The following is a 9,915-nucleotide window of genomic DNA, read 5'->3' on the forward strand; positions in this document are numbered from 1 at the left end:
GCTTCCATCTTTGGACCGCGGCTTAGCAAACACGTGTCCCCTAGCTGAGTCTGCCATCTCACTGAGTCCACTTACTTGTGCCAGGCTTCTCATTTTCATCTCTCCTATCGGATCTCCTTTGGTCAACTCTTGTTGTTTTCTGACCCCTTATGGAGGCCAAGGGAGTCTTTCATTTTCACGCTCTTCGTGGCTCTTCACTTTCTTTTGACGATACCTTCATTTTTAGAAGTGTCGGACCTCTTCCCTTTATCCTCTGTGTGTATCCATCACTTGCCTGTTTCTCTACTGGGTCGGATATGAAACGAGATGAATCTTCGTAGGGAGGTTTTACGACCGAATGCCCTTCCTAACATCCACCTCTAGATGAAATTGTAGTAGGAAGGGAGAGGCTGAATCCCGGTGCCGGCACATAGCCAACTCCTGTCGAATAGCACCAAGGAGTCTGTTCAAAGTTTAACGTCTTCATCCAACGGACGAATCAGCATCAACAGCGTCATATACCCGCACTGAGGTGAGGTTTGGAACTGAATCCAGGCTTTTGGCGCGCAATCGAGTGATTAGGACTACTATACCACCATCTCTCCATCCCTGCTGGTCAACATTCTGTTGGTGATTTCTTTTTTTTCCTACCAGCGGGAATGGAACCGGTTAACCACGGCGTCAGACCATATAGAACTAGAACTGGAACCGGTTAACCACGGTATCAGACCATATAGAACTGGAACCGGTTAACCACGGTGTCAGACCATATAGAACTGGAACTGGAACCGGTTAACCACGGTGTCAGACCATATGGACTTGACGTCCTAATGATTATGGCCACCCAGGCGGGCTCTAACTAGTGTTAGGAGAGGATGGCTTCCAGTTCTACTTCCTCTTAAAACAATAATCGCCACCACCACCACTACACTGTGTCTAATCTTTCATCAGTTCCGTTACATCTTCTCGATTCTTCATGGGTGTCTTCTTCCGTAGACTAAACGGAAGCGTAAACGTACGACTTTCTTATCTTGTGTCTAGACTTCCTGACGCCAAGCCTAAAATGTTTTGGGCTTGTTAGATTCCTTTTGACTCATTCTGTCAACTTGTTTCCGATTTCGGCAGACCTAAACCAACGTCAAATTTAGATAATGAAACATCTCGGAAATGTATACGAAGTTCACAATTCACTCACAATTTTTCACAAACATATTCAAGTATTCTCACGAATATATTTACTACAGATATTGATACATCTTGCTTAGACGAAACGAACGACATATCGCGGCACTTGCCATCACGTCGCAGTCCTAAGTAATAATAAGAATTTCGCGTGGCTATTTCTAGCCGAGTGCAGCCCTTCTAAGGCAGACCCTCCAATGAGGGTCGGCGGCATCTGCCATGTGAATGTAACTGCATGTTATTATGGTGGAGGATAGTGTTATGTGTGGTGTGGGAGTTGCATGGATGTTGGGGACAGCACAAACACCCAGCCCCCGGGCCACTGGAAGTAACCAATGAAGGTTAAAATCCCCGACCCGGCCAGGAATCGAACCCGGGACCCTCTGAACCGAAGGCCAGTACGCTGACGATTCAGCCAACGAGTTGGACGCAGTCGTAAGTTACTACTACTCAATGTTTCCATTCCTTCCCTGAAGAGGGAGGCGGGCCTCTTAGACGGGGACGCCGTCTATCAGGCTTCCTACTAGGTAGCCCGCCCCTCCCCTTCAGGTAGGGGAATGACAATTTTTCGATGATGATCTCAAGCCAGGAGATTTGTTATGGTGAAGGAGATATTCGGAGAAGGTGAGGGGGTTGGCGGCTGTGGCACATACCAGGAAATGTCTCGGCATTCGTCTTAGTACAGGAGAATGGAAAACCACGGAAAATCATTCTCAGGACAGCGGACGGTGGGGACTAGCCCCTCCCTGTCTCCCGAATATAGGGGCATAGAGCCATGGTAGAGTCGTGGCCTCCCCACTTCTGCTCGGTTGGTCGATCGGACTGCAGAGCTATAGGACAATGGACCAGCTGTGACCGCTTAATGATCCGAGCTCCGATTTTACCATAAAATGGTGGATGCCCACACCGCTCATTATGGCACCACCTGACCTTGAAAGCTATTTGAGTACTCTTTTAAGAACTCCCTGTGGGTGGGGGTGGTAGAATACACCCTCGGTATTCCCTCTCATAAGAGGGTGCCGAGGGGCTCTGAATTTGGGAGTGTGGGTGGAGGGTCCCCAGGTCACCTTCAAACAGAAAAGTCGGTGTGAAAAACCTTCCACTCTTCCAAGTGTCGCCATACCGTGCAAGTTGGCTGCTTGATACGGCCCTCGTAGCTGGAATCATGCATTGGAGAGATGTCGGGTTTCAACCCTAGTCTACCATCGGAAGCCCTGAAGATGGTTTTCCATAGGAGAACAGTGGGGCTGTGCCTTAATTCTACAGCTGCTTCTCTCCCGATGCTAACTCTTTCCGGTGTTATCGTCATCGAAAACCTGAGTTAGTGCGAAGTTACATGACGGGCCAAAAAGAAACAAAGAAAACAAGAAAGCACTTTTCTCTTTGCGAAAATCAGAATGATTATATGTCTCTCACTCACGGCAATCCATCAACGGCTGCTACTCTCAAATGACTACCAGCCTGCACGGTTGCTAGGTAACACTGTCTGACCATCCATTCATACCTTACATCACAGCCTGCACAGCTGCTAGGGTTACACTTCCGTCACGCTAACTTCCGTAAAGCAAATGTTCAAATGACCCCAGCCATAAGACATATTTATGTCAAAAGGTGGGTGTGTGCTTCCTAGCCTGGTACGAAGAAGGCTTGGTTTTTGCTAAATCTCTCGAGGTTAATCAAAGCCGGCCACTACGAAGTGATTTCCGCCTAGGGGTGTGGGTGGTAGAATAGCAACTACGGTATCCCCTGCCTGTCGTGAGAGGCGACTAAAAGGGGCCCCAGGGGCTCTTACCTTGGGGGAGTATGGGTTGGCGATGATGGGGCCCGTAGCTGAGTCCTGGCATGACTTCCACTTGTGACAGGCTCCTCGCATTCATTTATCCTATCCGACCCCTCTTGGTCAACTCTTCCCGAAGCCTAGAGAGTCCTTCATTTTCACGTCATTCGTGGCCCTAGCCTTTCTATGGCCGATACCTTCATTTTTTGAAGTGTCGGACCCCTTCCATTTTCCCTCTAATTAGTGTTACTAGTGGATGGTTGACTATATACAGTTGTTTACGTCACGAGCGATCAATGTTCAGCTTGCCCACCAACAATCCACTTCCACTATATACAGTAGTTGTACTTCCTCTTGATAATCGCCACCACTAGGGAGTGGTCCGGCTCCATGGCTAAATGGTTAGCGTGCTGGCCTTTGGTCACAGGGGTCCCGGGTTCGATTCCCGGCAGGGTCGGGAATTTTAACCATCATTGGTTAATTTCGCTGGCACGGGGGCTGGGTGTAGGTGTCGTCTACATCATCATTTCATCCTCATCACGACGCGCAAGTCGCCTCCGGGAGTCAAATCGAAAGACCTGCACCTGGCGAGCCGAACATGTCCTCGGGCACTCCCGGTATTAAAAGCCATACGCCATTTCATTTTTACTAGGGAATGATTGCAGACAAATTATTTCCATTACTAATCAGAGCTTTTAATTGACTTAGAATATTACAATGAGTCACAGTTCGGAAATGTAGAAATTAAGTTAACTATAGAAACACTAGAACTAGATCACTAAATTGGCAACATTGGGTGTAACGGTCTAAATAAGTAGAGAAAGGCGGCGACATGATGCAATGAAGACCATTCGCCACTCGACCGCACTATGACTCACGGAACGACCTTCTTAACGAAATGGGAAACGACTGCGGGTGGTAGGTTACGGTGAAGGTTACCTGGTAATGGAGTATTCCATTCCTTCACGATATTTGGCAATGTCAAGGTGTGTGTACCTGCATAGTTACTGTGACGTTCTATTGTCTGCCGTATTACGTCGCTCTACATGCAAACTCTTTCCCTTTGCCATTGTTCGAGATGCGATTACCTAAGTTTATTAATTAAATTACTTTATGAAGATCCAGTGTTCTTCCATTGTTTTTCCTATACTCTATGAGAGTAGAGAGTGCAAACTGTGACGCACACGTAGACTTGGCGCTATTCTACCGCCGGATGCGGTATATGGAGGAATGTATTCACTACTGCGTGTTTCTATGGTTGTTGGCAGTATAGCGTGATGTAAATATGTAAACAAAGGAGTGTTATGTCACACGTTCAGTGTCATGTAACATTTTACCATCTTTGCTCTTTTAAATCGTATATTGCTTATTTGTACATGCATTATAGTTTTATTGACATTTGTGTGGTATAAGCAAAATCGTAACACCGACTTTCGAATACATTCCCCCCATACGACCCGCGTGATAAGATTTTTCTTCACCCCACCCCCCAAAAAATAATAAATAAAAATAAATAAAAAATAGCGGAAGGAGCACCTCCCCCCTCCTCTTAAATGAGCAATGCCTCAATGCCTATTATCACTAAGAAAATAAAAAAGGATACTGTAACGAGATTCTTCTTGGCTGTCTTGCACCTTCTACCTATTTCATCTTTTATTTGTCAGTATTTCTCTTCACCGAGCTTCAGTGGATCAGGCGGTAGCGCGCCGGCCTCTCACCGCTGGGTTCCGTGGTTCAAATTCCGGTCACTCCATGCGAGATTTGTGCTGGACAAAGCGGAGGCGGGACTGGTTTTTCTTTGCAGCATCACTCTCCAATATCATTACATTTCGTCTGTCAGTCATTAATCATTGCCCCAGAGGAGTGCGACGGCTTCATTCATTCCACCCCTGACCCGGTCACTGACTGGAAAACAGGTTGTAGGTTTTCATATTTCCCTTCACCCTCCTCACAGTTGTACCTCCTCTTAAAACAATCATCACCATCACCAATTGTACTTCCCATTTTTCGCATTCTTGTATCTCCACCGTTCATCAGTCGCGTCTAGTATCTCATAAGTTATCAACTGATTGTTACTTGATCTTGCCTTTTCTCCCAACTTTTCTTCAGGCGCCCTACTGATCTCGCTCATTCTTTAGGACTGACTACTCGGATAACATTCCTTAAATACAAATCAGGATTTCTATTTGAACAGCACGTCTATGGTAAACTGTAATGGTGAAATGCAGGCATCAAGTGCGTTATAGATAAACTATATTATCTACTTTAGAATATCACTAAAGTGACATTAGGTGTGACAGTCCATTAGTAAAAAAAAAAAGTGTCAGCATCATACAACAGATTGTATTCGTCATTCGACCTTCCTATGACTCACGGAACGACCTTTTTATGAATCAGGTAACGACTGTAGGAGGCAGGTTACGGTGAAGGTCACAAAGTAATGGAGTATCCCATTCCTTCACGATATTTGGCAATGCCAAGGTGTAGTGTACAATTCTTGTGAAGTTATTTGGTTTTCCTTCTGACGTCGCTCTTTTACCTCGGCCATTCCTGGAAACCAAATACATATCTTTCCTCCAGTCGGCTACGAGAATTGGAGGATTGGATTGGATGTCATCTACTAAATAACATCAGTTCTGTAGTTGCCTTTGTTTATTTTTGGGAGCTTGATGTATTTTCGTCAACAGCTCCGATTAATGTGCAGACTGATAACATACTTTACTGTAATGCCTTCTGGTATGCATTTAACTGGAGCTAAGACTGGGAAGGAAGTGACTGTGGTCTTATGTAGGGTATCCATTTGATGGTAAAGAAACCACTGAAAAGAACTTATTTGCACTGATTGATTGATTGATTGTGAATTAAATACACAGGACAACGCCAGAATGATCTCTGTAGTGCAGTATGTCTTACCACAGCTGCGAATAACACTTGTGTTAGAACAGGGACCGTACATTAAACCTATAATAATAATAATAATAATAATAATAATAATAATAATAATAATAATAATAATAATAATAATAATTGTACCGGGCGGTACACCTCCGCTCCGCTAATTCAAACATTGCGCCTGTTGAAACTCCTCTACTGGAGGAAGCCTGAACTTTAACTACAGTGTTAATTCTCAAGTTTCTCAGAAGATGTCACTACTTGGAAATTTTGAAGTTTTCTGAACTGTGTTGTTTTCGATGTATTTTTGTTTTGCCTGTAATAAGAAGTGTGGACATTCTCGTCTAGATGGCACTACTGAAGGACTACAATTATGCACCCTAGTGCGAAGTGAACGAACTGTGTTTTTGGAGAAATTTTGGGTTCATAAGTTTGTTCTTTGTTAAATTTCTTTCAGTCATTGTTTAAGTTGGCAATATTAACCCTTTCTTTCCGCCAGTTTTGACTTTGACCAATAAGGAATTTCTGTAATTAATTTTCCACCAATAAGGTGTTTCTTCTTCGTCTAGTGTAGTAGTTTTTGCCATTATCCAATAAAATGCTTGTGGGCGGGTGTTATCTTTCACGAAACGCCTCGAACTTTCCACGAGGGTATATAAACTGCTGATTTTCGGGTCTCCGCCCCACTTCAGTAACATCTATCATTGTGTAAAGTATGTAGCAGGGGGCGGGAAGCGCCTCTTTCTGCGGGCAGCAGTTCAACCACCAGGTAATGGCCTTTTAATAACTTCTTTTCTTGCTAGCTGAGCAGTTTAACTCTCGGGGAAGGTCCGAAGCCTTTTACCATGTAACTTTCCTCTAAAATGTAAAGACACTTGGTATCTATTCTATCTTTTTAAACTACAAATTGGGATAGAGAGTGCTTAACCCTCTCGAGCTCCCACTCATATTGCTTTGAGGTGAACTTATTTTCACAACCGTTCCTTCCCTTCCAATGTAATGTAAATCGTTTTCTCATATAAGTCACCTCTTTAGGATGGGATTAGCCCTTGCATTAACGGCCTAGTGCCAAGTAGGTTTAAAATAAAGTGTATTAGGAGTGCAAGGACGCCTCCTCTCAAGTTGGTATTTTGGAGGCCATATAATTGACCTGTTTCTTTACTTAATAGGCCTCAGTAGGTTGGGTATTTTTACTCCTGTTTTCATGTACTTGGAGGACAGCTTGAAAGTAGAATTTGGTGTGGCTTTTGATAGGCTTGAACTTTGAGAGCGTGTTGCTCTTTCTTAAAATTTGGTTTCTGTGTGCCTCGAGCAGGCTTTTCTGAGTAATAGGGAGCGAGTGCTCCTGGGCATGATTGGGGTTTTCGGCCCCTTTGTTAAACCTTATGTATAAGTAAAGTTGGGCTCATTGCTCAAGAATTATGTGTCTGGCTCTCGGAGCCCAAATCCTGTAACACTGTAATTGTACATTCTCGATTGGTTGCTTTGCTACTATGTACCTGCCATTCTTGTTATTTCTTGATTTTGCAAAGAAAATATAACCTTGTTAAATTTTATCTTAACTTTAATTTCGTAAGTTGAGACCCGTTCACCCCAGCACCTTCTTTCACCTCTGCTAATCCACCAAACCACGGTAACAATAATAATAATAATAATAATAATAATAATAATAATAATAATAATAATAATAATAATAATAATGGTTGTACGTCCCATTAACTACTTTTATGGTTTTCGAAGACGCCGAGGTGCCGGAATGTTGTCTCGCAAAAGTTCTTTAACGTGCTGGTAAATCTGCTGACACGAGGCTGGCGTATTTGAGCCCCTTTATATACCAACGGACTGAGTCTGGATCGAATCCGTCGACGTGAGCTCAGCAGGCCAGCGCTCTACTACCTGAGCTACCCGATGAACAGATACCATAATATAGACTGTGAACTTCCTATTGACGGCTAAACCTCGCCATGGGGCAGGTGACCTAGATGTTAGGCCCCTTTAAACAACAAGCATCATCAAACCTCGCCTTAGCTATGACGGTAAAAAGCATGCACCTATAGAGTTAAGAAAACAGGCCGCGTCGAAGCTGATTCACATCCTAGACAGGGCAGTTTTCTTCACTGTCATATACTAAGGGCATGAGAGGGGCGCTTATCTACTCATTTCTAAAGAATGAGTTTTATTTGGCCCTAAAAGGTACTTTTGTTGCTGGATGTTACGTAGCGTGATTCATCCAAAAATAGGACTAGGCCTACTGACGAAAAGTCTGCATCACTGCCCACTTTGTGTAATACATATTATGTTACCCACACCTCTGGCTTACATACAGCCCCAAAGCATTACACACGCACCACCGTATTTTACAATTGGGAGTGGATTTGCCGTATCATTGTCCGTACCAATTTTTCTGCCCCGCCTCCGCTTTGTCCAGCACACATGTCACACGGAGGGACCGGGTTTTGAACCACGCAACCCAGCGGTGAGAGGCCAGCGCGCTGCCGCCTGAGCCACGGAGGCCCTTACGTTTGCTATTATTGATTCAAAAGTTATACGTAATTAAAATTGTAAAGGTTTATATGAATGACCCTGTACAAGCTTCCTTCTTTCCTTCCTTCCTTCCTTCCTTCCTTTCTTCCTTCCTTCCTTCCTTTTTAACCGGTATTACGTTTATCTTTACTTGATTTGAGAGCACTACACCGCCAGATAATACATGTTGACCCAGTTCATAACCTTCGGAGTCAAAACTTTCTTGTTTACCGCTGTCTGTTGAACATTGGACTGGGTGTACAGTACCTGTACAATCTGTTGAACTTCTTGTCAGCAAGCAAATATATGATGGTCAAAGTCATTAGCCGAGTCCGGCTCCATGGCTAAATGGCTGAGGCCTCGGGAGGTCAACTGAGTAGAGGGGGTTCGATTCCCACCTCAGCCATCCCCGAAGTGTCTTTCCTTGGTTTCCCACTTCTTCTCCAGGCAATACCGGGATTGTACCTAACTTAAGGCGGTGGCCGCTTCCTTCCCTCCTCCTTGCCTATCCGTTCCAATCTTTCCATTCCCACAAGGCCCCTGTTCAGCATAGCAGGTGAGACCGCTTGGGCGAGGTACTGATCATGCTCCCCAGTTGTATCCCTGACCCAGAATCTGAAGCTCCAGGACACTGCCCTTGAGGCGATAGAGGTGGGATCCCTCACTGAGTCCGAGGGAAAAACCGACCCTGGAAGGTAAACTGATAAAGAAGAAGAAAGAAAGAAAGAAAGAAAGAAAGAAAGAAAGAAAGAAAGAAAAGAAAGCAACCTAAATGGTGTCAAATAAAAATTTAACGACGCATTAATGTCATCGACTTAAATCGGGATCGAATTTGGAATAAGAAGAAGAAGGCCATGAAGGTCCTTGGAAGAGTGAAAGGCAAAGAATTCCATTTTCCGTAACCTCGGCATTAAATAAGATGGAATGGTTATCTCAGTGCCGGCCGTCTTTTACCGCAGGAGTTCACTTGCTACTCATTTCCGTTGTAGGCATAGTGACTCGCAGGACCATGAACTTCTCCAGAAGTGAAAGTGTCGTTTCTAATGTTTCTTTCGACTTCCTGACAGGGAATCGAACCCACGTTCTTCCGGGTGAACCGAACATCTCGTCGGGTAGGCAATCAGAGGTAATGATCAATCAATCAATCAATCAATCAATCAATCAATCAATCAATCAATCAATCAATCTTGATCTGCATTTAGGGTAGTCGCCGAGGTGGCAGATTCCCTATCTAATGTTTTCCTAGCCTTTTCTTAAATGATATAATAATAATAATAATAATAATAATAATAATAATAATAATAATAATAATAATAATAATGCGAGTGGCTACATGGTGTAGGTCACGTAGCTGACAGCTTGCATTCGGGAGATAGGGAGTTCGAACCTCACTGTCGTCAGCCCTGAAGATAGTTTTCTATAGTTTCCCATTTTCACACCGGGAAAATACTGTGACTGTATCTTAATTAAGGCCAGGGCCGCTTCCTTCCCACTCCTTAGCCCTGCTCTATCCCATTGTAGCCGTATGACCCATCTATGTTGGTGCGACGTAAAGCAAATTA

The sequence above is a fragment of the Anabrus simplex genome, chromosome 3 (assembly GCF_040414725.1).
Source record: "Anabrus simplex isolate iqAnaSimp1 chromosome 3, ASM4041472v1, whole genome shotgun sequence".
In the NCBI taxonomy this organism is placed as follows: domain Eukaryota; kingdom Metazoa; phylum Arthropoda; class Insecta; order Orthoptera; family Tettigoniidae; genus Anabrus; species Anabrus simplex.